The 14,961-nt window shown below is 33.7% G+C and overlaps 1 pseudogene; it reads right to left on the reverse strand.

Annotated features, from left to right (window-relative positions):
- Positions 1–1,728: 1,728 nt before the first annotated feature.
- Positions 1,729–1,883, reverse strand: LOC117022675 (uncharacterized; annotated as a pseudogene).
- Between the last annotated feature and the right edge of the window lie 13,078 nt (positions 1,884–14,961).

A 14,961-nucleotide genomic window follows, 5' to 3' on the forward strand; every position in this document is an offset into this window, starting at 1 on the left:
ACTATGACAGTTCCAGAGGAACCAAATAAGGAAAAAAAAATTGGGAAAGCGGGAGGAGATGAATGAACCACATCCATGGGATGTCACCAATTCCTACCCTGGGAAGGATAGATATCCCTGATCATGACTTCCTTGTCGCCACTCGTTCTCTGAGTTTGCCTGCACTTTCCTCTCAAGTGTGTACTTTCGTTCTTAATAAATCACTTTCACTTTTTTGCATCTATCTTGCTCTTAATTTCTTTCTTGCATGTACTTTCACTTTTTTTATCTGTCTTGCTCTTAGTTTCTTTCTTGCGTGAATACAAGAACCCAGTCACAACTGCTCTGGGTTCAGTCCTCTCTTGGAGGTCGCCATGAGCCTTTGGTGACATAATTGTGAAAGGTAAATAACTCCACCCCTAAAAATATGTGTATGTATGTATATATACATATTTCTTGTTTTGGAAAAATTCTTATTTATTGGCTCACCTAACCATTCAAGTAGATTTTTAGGTTGGCTCTACTGAGCATGTATATCTGTTTTAAACTGTTTACTGAAAGTGTATTTAATATTAGTAGAGCAAAAGAAAAAATCATTAAACATCGATTACCACTCAACACTACTTTAATGTTAATTATTCTTAGTTTCTCTTAGTTTGTTATCCATTTAATTTGTGCAATTATTCTCACTAGTTCTTTCATGGTAAATTTAGGGGAGAAAACAGAAACCCTCAGTGATTTATTTAGTCAGCTATTTGTTTCTTTGCATATGTTTCAAATGCAATCAATTATGCTTCCATTAATCATAAAATTCTATAGCATAGTACTACGTTAAACAAGCTTGAGTTTTCAGAGGTTCTAAGAATGAAGTAGGAAAAGGTCCAAGAGATCATCTCTTTGAAGTGTGTAATAGATGACTATAGGCAAATTATAACCCAGAAATACTAAGTGGCTTGCTGAAAGCCACAATGTCTGTCAAGGAAGATCAGATTTAAATCCCCAGGCTACCTGAAAGCCCATGATGTATTTGTCTGTATGCCTGTGTGTGTGTGTGTGTGTGTGTGTGTGTGTGTGTGTGTGTGTGTGTGTATTTGTTTCTTAGAAATGCATTAATTTTGTCATCATCAAACAAAAGGAATAGGGAATGGAGGTTAAAATGTCTGCTTAAGAGTTCACAATTTAAATTTATATTACTGACTTATTAAATGGCTAACCTTGACCTGAATATATTTAAGGTGAAGTTGATATCTCGGCTTTCTTACAGTTGGTAACTTTGTATTTTTACTCAGAATGCTGATTGACATAAATGGCCTTCTAAATTTTTTGTAGTTCATTTGAATATTGAATAACATCTTTGACTCAAATTTTCATGTGTGAAATAGTCTTTTTTTTTTTTAATAGAGCATGTGAATTCAAATCAATGGGATTATGAGTAACCAACATTATTCCAAAGCAGAACTAAGTGAATACTGGTGATGCCTTTAAAGGTAGCCATGAGAATATATTATGCCTATATAATTAGTTTATGTGCATGTTTTTACTCATAGGCTATTTTAAGCTCCAATGACTGTCAGTAGGTTCCCATTCATTGGTTATATCTGTAAAGCATCAAAAATGAGATAATTTAGCCTTTACTTACTTGCTGATTTCCTGTTTACATTTTTCTCCCTTTCTAACTGTGACTTTAAGAAGTAAAAATAAAGTAAAATGTTCTCATGTGATCTTGTTTTATTTTAAGTTACTGCTTGCTTATGGTAAGCTAATGTGTTAACTACTATAAGTAAAACTAAATATGTGGAAATATGTGGAAATTTGTTTATATGGCTATTGTTTTTTCCCCTTTGTATTCATAATTTGATTGAATATTTTTACACTTGATCTTAGCCAAAAGGCCGAGAAGCGATGATTGAATACTTTTAAATTTGAGGTAGTCTTCCTGACCCAGAAGTTTGATCAACATTCTTCTGTACTATTTAAGCCTTGATTTTTATATCATAGCTCTGCCATATGTGGAATTTGTTTTATTATGTGACCAGGGGAGTATTATTTTTCTATATTCCCAAAGCACTTTTATCTAACAGATTCCACACATTCACTTACATTTTTTGCTTCTATTTTTGTTGTTGTTCTTTCATCCTTTTAATTTTTCAAGGTCTTTCTCTCTATTTTTCCTTTCTTGCTCCTCTATAACATTCCTTCACTTTCACTTTTCCTTAATTAGAACCTGACTTTCCTCTATTTTTCCCTCCTTCTTCATTCAGTGACCCATGTTTACTTTGTTTTCTCTGATCTGGTCATGGAATTTTTGGACGTGTTAAACTTCAGTAATGCTTTCTAATTCAAGGAGAGAGGTCATAAGAGTGTAGAGGAAGACAAAATTAATCAAGTATGTTAGTTGATTACTTAAAATAAATCCAGTTTTATATAACTTCATATGACTACCTTACTGATGGAAAAAATGCATAATAATATATACATTAGGAAGTAGCATAAATTGATCATTTAACTCTCTTGAACTTAAATGTGAAAAACAGTATACTGAATGCAACAGAAAAAAAAATAAAACTGATAATCTACATCTTAAGGAACTTACTATATATTTGAAAATAATATATAACAATTATAAGATAAAAAAGACCATCTCATATATATTAAGAATTTATATGTTACTATATGAAAAACTGCAAAATAAATGGCATAATAAAGCAAGTACTTTATTGTCAGAAAAGGTAGATGACGTAGTGAATAAAAAAAAGGGAAACCTCTATAGAATACTCAAATGGAATTATTCTTTAAAGCAGAGATACTAATAAGAAAAGAGGTCATTTCAGGAATTAATAATGTAAGTGCCATCATGCATAAAGTAGTTACTATGGGTCAGACAATGTCATTTATTCCTCACAGTGCGGAATCAAAAGCTGTTGATTTTATTAATAGGAAAACTGAAGCATTTAAAAGTTAAGAAATGTATACAAGATCGCAAAGACAGTAAATGGCAGAATGAATCTGGGTGGCCGGCTCTAGAATCTATGTTGTTAACTACTTCACTATTTTTAAAAAGATATTTGCCCCCAAATAGGTGCAACAAATGCTTAGGAGGCAAGAAATAGAAAATTATGCTGCTGGAAACAAAAGATTTAAAGAACTGAGAAATCCAGCTGAAGGGCCATATCGGGGCTATTTTGTAGATTAAAATATGGATGAAGTAGGTTATAATTTTTAGGACTGGAGAATCATTTAAGTAGGAAAATCATGGTTCAGGAATATTTTTCTAGGAGCTGCATGAAGAATAGTGATTGAAAACAGGGAGATCAATACTCAAGGCATAAGAGCTTGACTACAAGAGGAAATGATCCGTTGCAATTATTAACGTGTAGTGATGGTCTGTACTGTGCTTGCCCTGTATTTCTGCATCTATTGCTAACTGGAATCTTGCTATCTTTATTTAGATTCCCAGTCCCATCCCAGGCTCAGGGACCTTTGGCTTGGTGTGGAGAAAATGTAAAAACTAGTATCTCGTCATCTGGAACCTCAACACTATGTGTGTTATTATATTTTTGTTTTTCATCAAAGTTTTTTCAAAGAACTTTCTATAACTGACATCTCCATTTCCTAATTATCCACTCAATCCATACTAATTAGATTTCCACCTTTATTTACATGAAATTTCTGCGATAGTTTTCGTAAAGTTCTTCAATGACCTTTATCTCGCTAAGTCCAATTGTTCCTATGAGTTTTGCACCTCCCTGGAACTTAAAGCAGCTTTTGGCACAATAAACTACTTCCTTTTCCCTAAAACACTTTTTTCTCTTGGTTGGTACAACACTGTACTCCTGCCTGAAGCCTAATTCTTCTCTACTTCCTGTGTGGGCTAGACTCCTCTGATAGGCCTCTAAAGGATTCTCTAGTCTGTATCTCTCCACCTAATTCCAGACTTACAGATCTCACTTCCTCTCTGACATCTATACTGATTAGGTTGTTTATTAGGTTTCTCTAAGTCCACAGAGACAAAACAGAAATATTTATTTCCTTTGAAATTTCTCTCTCTACAAATATTTCTACTTCATTATGTGGTACCACCATTCACCCAAGTCAAAAACGTGGGGATCTTCCTTAATTCCTCTCTATCTGAACCCCTCCCAAATCCAATCTACCACATCTTATCAGCTTTAATTTCCAAATTATATCTTCTGTGTCTCCACTGTTCTTCATTTCGACTGCTACCACCCAAGATCAAGCCATAATTACTTCTCACCTAGATTTCTACAATAGTTTTCTGTTTTGCCACCTGCATCCTCTCTTGTATTTCTATAGTTCATTCCCCCATGTAAAATCCACAGCTATCTTTTAGAAATGCAATTTTCAGTTTTTGCTTGTTTGTTTGTTTAAAATGTTCTATGGCTTTCCATAGCACTTGGAATGAAATCCAAAAGCCTTACATGACCTATATGATATGTCTTCCAAGTACTTCCTAGACTTTACTTATAGCCATTTCTGTGCCATTGTTCATTAAGCTCCAACCACAACAGACTTCTTTAAATTTCTCATATTCTCAAATCTGAATTTGGCCCCTGTGTCTTTTCACTCAGTAATACTTTTGTCCCCTTGCATCAAAGGGTCAAAGGGCTCCCAGTTGGAAACTTCTTGCCAATCGTATCTTAACTCAAACACTCACTCGTCACAGGAGCCTTCTCTGAGCATGTTGTCTAAAGTGGCCACGTCTTTTCTCTCTTCAACCTCCAAATCCAGTTATTCCTAATAGACTCACTTTTATTGTCTTCACAGGCTATCACAAAAAGATCCTAATCATTTATCTTTAATTTCTTTCTTACTTAGAATTTAAATTTATTCACTGCTATATTCCCAGTCCATCTGACAATGTCTGACATGTAGTACATCTTCAAAGATATTTTCTGAATAACTGAATGCATGCATGAATGAATGAATCAATCAATCATTTGGATAAATAAACTTATCCTTCTTTCCTTTTGATAAAATCTATACTCTAGTTGTAAAAATTCAATCTTTGTCCACCTTTAGTACCTGAGTTCATATTTTGATTTTCTTGCCAATAGATTAGGTTTTTGGTGTCTTCCAGGTCTTTTTAGAGATTTGGATCCCTAACAACCCAATTCCACTACTGTTCCAATCCCTCCAAAAAATGAACATATGAGTATTTCTTTCCTCCTTGTCTCCAGATATCTCTCAATTGTTAACCATGTCCCTTTAACTCTGTGTGATCTCAGAACTCTGCTCCCATCCTGGATCAAATAAAACCCATTTAAAGCTAATCAGGGATATTTTGGTGAGAACAGGAACTGCATTTGATAACCAAAGATTAGACACTAAGGAAAAAAAAGAAAACTAGTACCATTTTCAAATATAAACTGATTTAATTAACTTGGAATGCGTAAGTAGTCAATAGACACTTAAAGATATAGATGAGTTAGGGAAAAATAGACAGGAGATACAGATTTTGGAAATTTGAATAAACATTATAGTTTAATCTGTGGATGTAAAAAAATACCCGAATAAAAATGATATGAGGAATTTTAGGACTAGACCTCTACAAGCAAAAAGTAGGAGGAAGACATTGGAATAAAAGAGAACAAAAATAATAGCATCAAAGAAGGTAAGAGGAGAGAATTTTTTGAGATAGAAAAGCTTTCATTTTCCCTCTGCTTTATTCAATTCCCTTTAGGTAGTGTCTCTTCAATGTGCAGAACTCAGTGCTTCGAAATCACTTTGGATTTTTGTGAAAAATTTAGAATTCTGACCCCACCCCAGGACCACTGAATCAGAATCTCTGAGGTTAGGGTTTAATAAATCAGAATTTTTAATTAACTGCCCAAGTTATTCTGAGGCATGAGAAAGTCAAAGATACATTGCAATAAGCCTTAACTGAAACTTTGTATATAAGGTTTTCGTGGCTTATGATTAAAAAAAAAAGACAAAGAAAAGCCTAGAGTCCCCTCAAAATGCATTTTTGGTAGTTTCTGGGAGACAAAAGTTAGCCTACATAGGATTAAGTAGAGAGCGATTGTGAAGCAATAGATATTATATATGTGGATTCTTGGCAGTGAAGAGGAAAGACATGTAATTGTATCTAGAGGTTTCAGCAGGGTTAATAAAGGACTACTTTTTTCAAAATTGGATAATATAAAGCAGCAAAAGACAAGTTGATAGAAAGGTTGGATATATTAGCTATAGAAATATATATATAGTTAGTTAATTTCAGGTGCACAAAACAAAGTAATACTTAGACATTTATCATTTATATCCCTCACACTGTGTGAACCCCCCTCCCCCCATCCACTATCACTCTGACATGGCACACAGCCATTACATTTCCACTGTATCTATTCCTAATGCTACACTCCACTTCTTGTAAGTATATACATATGTTGTATATACTTGTAAGTATATACACATATATATAAGTATAAACATAGATATATAAACATATATATATATATATATATATATATATATATATATATAAACTTGTAGTTGACATTCATTATTGTTCAGCTTCAGCTTCAGGTGTACAGTGCAGTGATCAGGCATCTACATCATCCCTGAGGTGGTCTCCCTAATGAGACAAGTGTCCATCAGATACCCTACAAAATCTTTACAACATTATTGACTACATTCCCCAAATTAACATTTGTAACCCCGTAGCAATCTTGTGGTTACTGACTGCTTAGAAAATATATTTTTAACTTAAGGACTGTTTTGTGGCTAAAGTTTTTTCACCATTTTAAAATATATTTACTTATATAAATTAGTTTTTCCTAAAAATAGGTAAAATCTGATTACATGTACTCTATATAATAGACGTCATAATGTCTTTGTAGGAGACTAGTTGAAATCGTGGTTTATTGAATTGTTTTAATTATATCTCTACAAAAATTGCTTTATCTGAATCTTCATTACACAAAAATCATCTCAAGAAATGACATATCTGATGCATTACTCTTTGTATATGTTATAGATTTGGATAATAAAAACATTTTTAATTGATTAATTAGGCATTTATGGAATACAATTATGTAGTTAGAAAGTCTAAAGACGTCTCTCCAGAATAAAAAGTCTAAGACGGGTCTTTCTTCTCACAGAGCTTAAAGTCTATGTAATGAAAATAATGATAATACCCAACATTTATTGAACACTCATAGGGACCTTTTTAACATTCTTTATCTCATTTAATCCTCATAGCTATCCAATGAAGAAGGTAAATTTATCAGCATTATGTCTATGTTGTAGATGATGGAACTGAAAAATAAGGATTAAATAATTTACCAGGATCATAGGGCAAGTCAGAGGAGGAGATGGGAGTTAGGCCCAGAGTCCTGCTTTTAACCATCAAATTATTCCATTTAACCTGGTTAGACAGCTAAGACCAAGTCAAATGAAAAGATATGTAATGTAGTGGAGAGGCAATTTATCCCTTAGTGCTAAATTACATAAATTATTATTCTTTCTCTCAAAGAACAGAGAAAAGTATGAGCTACAATAGCTGAGAGGAGTATATAAGAAATTGGAGATGTGAGATTTTGGAGAGAATGAAAATAGGCATGACTCAACTTACTTCTGCTTACTTTATTATCTTCATGTTTCTTTACACATATAATTTCAAACTCAAAGAAATGTTGCAAGAATGGTCTAAAATATTCTTACACCTTGTACTATTTATTTACATTTTGCCTCATTCTCTCTCTCTTTCTGCCATTCTCTCCCTCCTACTTTAGCACAGCTCCTTGAAAGCTATTCCTTTCAATATGAAAAACTGTCAACTAAAGAGATTATATCTGTTACCTATATATCAACATACAATGATGGAGCAACATAACATAACTGCTATAATCCCACCCATTAAAAGGAGAAAACAGGAGACTCATAGTAGTTATTTTTCCATAGCAATTTTTCAACCCTGTCAGTCACATGTTGCTTTTTGAGTAAGGCTCAATCATATACCTACAGATTATTTTCCATGGCTTCTGGCATTCTTTAGGCTCTTGATTCTGAGCCATCCATCCTTTTTATGGACCATGTTTACAGCTGAGTAGGCATATGAGCTTGCTTCTTGCTGCTCAAAAATTTTTGAAAGTCCCAAGACCTTTCATTTTGTGTGGCCTTTCTCCCTTTCAGTAGCAGTTGCTATAATTCTTTTAAAAACCTTTTGGGTTTCTTATGTATGAATTTATAATACACTCAAATAGACCAAGGCAACATCAACTATTCTCTTAGAGATAAGCCCTACACTACCTGAGGTTCCATTTGAGGCTACAGTGGGACCACAACCTTAAGATCCTTAGAGTACCCTCCGTGGCTTGAATCTTTAGCCTGATACACTTATTTAATGTGAGAATTGTCTGCCATCTAGAGAGGGTAGAAATAGGAAACAGTTGTATTTTTGTACCAGAAAGTCCTGGATCCTATATATTTAACAGTTTACTCTTAGCACATCTTTCTCCTCTCATGTTTTATCATAGGAAATTAGAAGAAGCCAAGTGGCTCTTCTGTTATTATTCTTGGTAATATCCTTAGCTCATATTATCCCATTATTAACACTATCAAAGAAACACTGTTGTCAAACTTTCCACTATTGCATACAAGGGACGCTTTCTTTCAGTTACCGATAATACATTCTTTCTTTTTCCCTCACCTGCAGCCTTCTCTAGTTCCTTTACCCTTTCCAAGTTACTCTTTTCAAATTCCTGCCATCTTCTACTCACCTTACAGCCCCAAAGCCAAATTTGCACATTTTACGTTTTAATTACATTGCCACCATAGTTCCTGTACCAGAATGTATTCAAAGTATTACTGATGCATTTCAGACCATTCCAAAATTTAGCAGATTAAAAGAACAACATTTACTTCTGTCATGCAGGGTGTCACTCGGGGTCTCTGGTCCCATTCCCCACATAAAAACGCAGGACATGGTGAGGCCAAAAAGGAACACCCATGGAGCCATAGATAGGGGAGTCATACCACTATAGTCTCGCTGGCAGCTGGGTTGGAGACACAGGAAGCAGGAGCCACACTATCCGCAACCTGGTGTCCACTTCTCTCTGCCAACCAACCTCACTTGCTAGCTGCAATCCGCGCTTGCTAGCTCAGCCACCATTTTCTTGCTAGCCCCCATCTGCTGCTAGCGTAGCCACGGCAGTTATATTAGTGGCCAATGGCTCACTGGTTACAGCCGACGGAAACTAGCCACAGCCGATGGCCATCCAATCACAGTTGATGGCCATTTACTACCTGAGCCAGCACCTTTCCACGTGAGGCTGAGAGCCTGGAAACTGCTCTCTGGGGCTCTGTCCCCACAACTTCCTTCACAAATCTGCAATTTGGAAATAAGTTAGTGGGAATCACTCACCTTTGCTCCAAGCAACTCCAGTTGGGGCAGCTTGACTGAAGTACTGGGGATATATGTGTATTTTCAGAACCACAATACCACCTGTCTTTCAATTTGGTGCCATCACCTGTGAGTTCTGCTGGCAATCTGAGCTGAGAATTTGGTTCCTTTGCACCTGGGCCTCTCCATAGCCTGCTTGGATTTCCTCAATATAGTGGGCAAGTTCCAAGAATAAGCATCTCAAAAGAGTAAAGCAGAAGTGCATGGTACTTCTATGATCTAACTTCAGAAATCACACTGCATCACTTCCATCATAATCTATTTAGACATGCACCATGGTCTGTCCAAGTTTGAATATAATTATTTCAGCACTTGAGGGGACAGATGTACATTCTTTTGTGTCTGGCTTCTTTTGCTCATAATGATTGCTAATTTCACTCATGTTTTTGCATATAATAGTAGTCATTGCCTTTTTATAGCTATATAGTATTCCATTGTATGTATATATCATGACTCTTAATCCATTCTATTTTTGATACACACTTGTGTTGTTTCCAGTTTGGAGGTTATTATTAATAAAAGTGCTATAGTCTTTCTCTTACAAGTTCTTTTGTAGATCTCAGTTTTATTTTCTTAGAAATTTATTAATACTTACAATCACTACATTTTAAGATGGCTGTATGCTTGACATTACAAGAAACTGTCAAAGTTTCCACCGATATTGTACCATTTGGCACTCCCTCCAACAATGCATGAAGATTCTAATTGCTCCACACACTCACCAACATTTGGTGTTGATAGACCTTTTAATTTCAACTATGCTAGTGGGTGTTTTGTGATACCTCATTATGGTTTTAATTTGCATTTCTTTGAGGAGATAATGCATACTATTTTCATCAGTTTATTGTGCATTGCAATACAATCTTCAAATCTTCCTTTCAAAGGTATTTTCAAGTTTCTTGCCAATTTTTTTTATTTGTTTATCTTATTATTGTTATAGAAATATTTTCTAAAAAAAGAAGAAATATTTTCTGGATCAATTTTTTTTTACATATATGCTTTTGTTGTTGTTGTTGTTGATCTAGTTTGTAGCTTACCTATTCTTTTTCTTAATGTTCTCCACTGATAAAAAAAACATTTAACTGATTTTTTTTTGTTCGATTTATTGATTCTATGTCCTAAGAGGGAATTACCTGCCTCTCAATCACAAAAATAAACTATAATGATTTATTCTAGATGTCTGAATTTACTTCTTTTGTTTGGAATTATTATCCACTACAAATTAATTTTTATGTATGTAGAGTATTAGATAAGGTTTGAGTTTTCTTTAAAAACAAGTATTAATAATGCAGGCGCCATTTTTTGGAAAGACTATCCATTCTCCACTCATTTACTCTGGTGCAAAAATCAATGAGCTGTGCAAGGGAGAGTTTATATCTGGACTCTCTTGTTTTCCATTGATATATTTGCTTATCATTACCAACACAGCACTGCCTGGATTGTTGTAGTTGTAGTTGAACAGTAATTCTTGAAGTACCTAGTGTGAGTCCTTCAATTTTTTTCATCTTTGTGTATATTGTCTTTGCTATTCTAGGCATTTAATATTTCAGTATAAATTTTAGAAGAAATGTATCAGTATCTATAAAAATGGCTTCTGTGTTTATGATTGCAATTGTAAATTTTAGATCAGTTAGGTGAGATGTAATATCTAATCTTCCAAACTATGAATATGGTATATTCATATCTCTGCTTTCATCTAGATCTTTAATTTTTCTGAGCCCTTTTTTATACCTTTTATTGCAGAGATTTGTACATTGTTTTTAAGTTTATTCTTAAATACTTTATAATTTATACTGTTCTGATGAAATTGTTTTAAATTTATTTGTCATTGTTTCTATTTTGTAGAAATACAGTTAAGTATTTTAATTGACCTTGACTCCTGGTACCTCACTACACTTCTTTTACAGTTTTGGTCGTTTGTCACTTGTGTTGATTCCTTAGGTTTTTGTACATAAATATCATGTCATCTTTAAAGAGGAACATTTTTCCTTCTTTCTAAATTTTATGGTTTTTATTTCTTGTTGTTACAAATAATACTGGCTTAGGACCTCCACTGGAATTTTGAATCTTAACTAGAGAGAGTATATACCCTTGCCTTATCCTGTATCTTAGAGTGACAGTGTCCAATATTTCACTGTTTATTGTGATAATAGCTCTAGGAATTTAAATAAGATCTGCACAATAAGATCTGTTGATCAGAATGTGACGTTATTTGGAGATAGGGTTATGGCAGGTACAATTAGTTACGATGAGATCATAGTGTAATAGGGTTAGCTCCTAATCCAATATGACTGATGTTCTTATTAGAAATAGCCATATGAAAATAGACACACATAGGGAGAACTCTTTGTAGTGACAAAGCCAGAGATTGGAATTTTGCAATTGCAATCCAAGAGGTGTCAAAGATTGCTGGCAAACTACCAGAAACTAACAAGAGGCAAAGAAGATTGCCCTCACAGATTTCAGAGGTAGCATGGCCCTGGCCACACATTGGTTTTAGACCTCTAGCTTCCATGACTGTGAGACAATCAATTTCTGTTCTTTTAGGCCACCCAGTTTGAGATACTTTGTTATGGCAGCCCAAGGGAACTAATATAATACACCCTAACAGACTGAGGCAATTCCTTTTTTCCTAGTCTGCTGATTTTTTTTTTCCTATTAAGAGTTACAAATTTTTGCCAAGGCCTTTTTTCATTGGCAATTGTTTTATACACACTGGTTTTCTCCATTATTTTCTTAATATGGTGTATTATATTAATTTTAAAATTATAAAACAACTTTCATTCCTGGATAAATTTCACTTGAACATAAAATAGTAATATTTTTATATATTTTTGGCTTATAATTGCTAACATTCTAAGACTTTTTTACCTATGTTCATAAAGGATTTGTTAAATATCTGCTCTCATCTATGGGTTTGGGGAATATAGTTAAAAAGTTAAGATGAGGGCTTCTGCTTAGTTTTGGCTATGACAGAGTAACTGGTATTAGACTCGCCCTTCTTGAAAAAACAACTATAAAACTAGTCAAATATATGAAGCACATTTTTCATACATTGAACAATAGGCCAATTGGTTGGTTGCCAGTTGTGGCAACAAGGTCACTTTTATCATCCAGGAGGCTAGCTCATGTTTGTTAATATTGTGCTATTACGCTTTATGATGCTATAAAGATGTGATATCTGCTTTTCCTGTCTCAATGCTATTAAGCTCATTATTCTTCACTCACTCTTCAGCTGAACATGATTTTTGTGCTTCCCATGAAGTTCAGAGCTTTCAGGTAGCTCCATGTAACTATACCATTATGCTTTTCTCCTACAACACTCGATTACTGATATACACCTGAGCTTGAATCTGCATTGCTAAACGTGCCACACTAAGTAAATTAACTGACTGAATTTAATAGGTACTTTCATAGTTATCTGATTTGAAAGCCCAGCATAAAACTTCACCCTAACTTTACAGCAGTTTTAACCTTAGAAACATTGAGAAAAAGGGGAATTTTATATTTGATACTTTTCCATACCCTATTAAATACCTATATCCTGCAGGTAGACAAGTAATTAATTATTCTCTGGTAAATTTGTGTTTGCATCATAGCTCTAGGTTTTTTGTTTTTTTTATCTTAACAACAAAAAATCTACTGGTTCTTAAATTTGTACAGTTGATTTCAGCAGACCATCACAGAATCAAGAACCTAATTCAGATTTACATTAGTCGTCATAGGGGATTGGACTCCATTTTCGTAGAAGATAATTAATAATGAATTTACTGAACAAAATGACCCTGATATTGGTGAATGTTAGTAGTCGTACCTAGCTGGTAAGAGAGCTTCAGGGTGTGGCTTTGAGATGACAAATGCCTGCCAACTTTGAATCTGCTTAGGGTTAACATTGAAGACTAAAATAGAATAAAACCCAAAAACAGTAAAAGTATTATTCCGTTACCAATAGAATGGAACAAATAAGCTCTGCTTTTATTTAATTTGTCTGTAAGACATTGTCAAAGATACTGATTATTCCTCTTTCGCTACACTCATCTAACCATAAATGATTTAGATAATGAATGAGGTACAATGTTTGAGCATTGTCTAAGTGTCTGTGACATGAGAAATATTGGGAAGATAAACCAATATTTTCTACTTTTGTGAATTGCATCAGGATTCACCTTATATTGGTATGTAGAAATGAATCTGTCCTATCTCACCACTAGTACAGTCATAAATTTAGAAACTAGTTTTTGTATTTTATGGTATTACTATTGTGCTACTAATAACATTCTCAGTAATAAATATTTATGTTGCTTTCACTTAAACTTCAGAGTGTTAGTGCCCAATAACAAATTGACACTTTTGAAGAATTGAAGCTGGTGCTTGGGAACACCGAATAGATTCAATTCAACATTTTAATACCTAAAACTGCAAGTAAAAAGAGAATTTCTATGGTTAATATTTTACCACAACTTTTTTAATCTGAAAGAACTTGATTAGTATTTTTTCTTCTTTTTCTGTACTTATTCATTCTTAATTAATATAGAGCTTTAACCATGTTAATAAATTAACACTGATCCTTGTCTTGAACAACTTTCACACTGAAAATAATGTTTCTAAGCTATAAGAAAGTAATTGCTATGATCCCACTATCTGAAAACCGTAAGAGGATTGCTATGTCTTATGAAAATTCAACATTTACTTTAAAGTGAACATTTTTTTTAGTTTTTAAATGTCTTCAATATATTGAAGCATTATGAATTTTATAATAAACAGCATTATGAATTTTTTTTCAAAAGAGAAAAGTAAAAATTCTAAAGCCTTATTGAAATTTGAGTTAAGACCAAAGAAGACCCTTAGATAAAAAAGAAAAGGGAAGTATAAGGAAAAGCTAGATTTTTTAAGGTGAAATAAGCATGTGTGTGTGTGTGTGTGTGTGTATGTGTGTGTCTGAGAGAGAGAGAGAGAGAGAATGTATGAATGTATGAAGCAGCATAGAAGAGGTATAACAGAACCTCCTGCTTCTGACATACTATATTTTATTCCCAAAACCTCCAAATAAGAAAATTAGGCACTGAATTTCATAGGTTAAAAAATAATTAATAATGCTATTCTCAATACTGTGTAGAATCCCTATGACCCCTTTATATGGAAAAGAAGATAAAAACAAGGGGAAACTGTTCAGGTTGTATCTGAGGTTTCTTCCCAAAGATGTAAGGTACCCTTTTCTAAAGCCTTTCTTTACCTTATAGCTTGCAGCTAGGAAATAGATATCGCAGACTCCATGTCACTGATAATTCCACAAATATGATTGATTGGAAAGCTTTCTCTCTCTCCTTGGAAAAACAATTTATTTATAAAACTTCAATTTATTTTTATCATGAAGTTGAAATCTTGGTTCATGTCTCTATTTTTCAACAACAATTTAAGTCTTGAGATTTATTAAAAAAGATAACGAAAATAGTTAATTATCAATATTACTCATCTCTTTAACAGAAAAAAATTGCCAAAATTTAGATGAATCTATTGCCCTGAAAAAAGTTTGGTTTTTTTTTAAAGAAAAAAGATTTGTA

The sequence above is a fragment of the Rhinolophus ferrumequinum genome, chromosome 5 (genome assembly GCF_004115265.2).
Source record: "Rhinolophus ferrumequinum isolate MPI-CBG mRhiFer1 chromosome 5, mRhiFer1_v1.p, whole genome shotgun sequence".
Classification (NCBI taxonomy): domain Eukaryota; kingdom Metazoa; phylum Chordata; class Mammalia; order Chiroptera; family Rhinolophidae; genus Rhinolophus; species Rhinolophus ferrumequinum.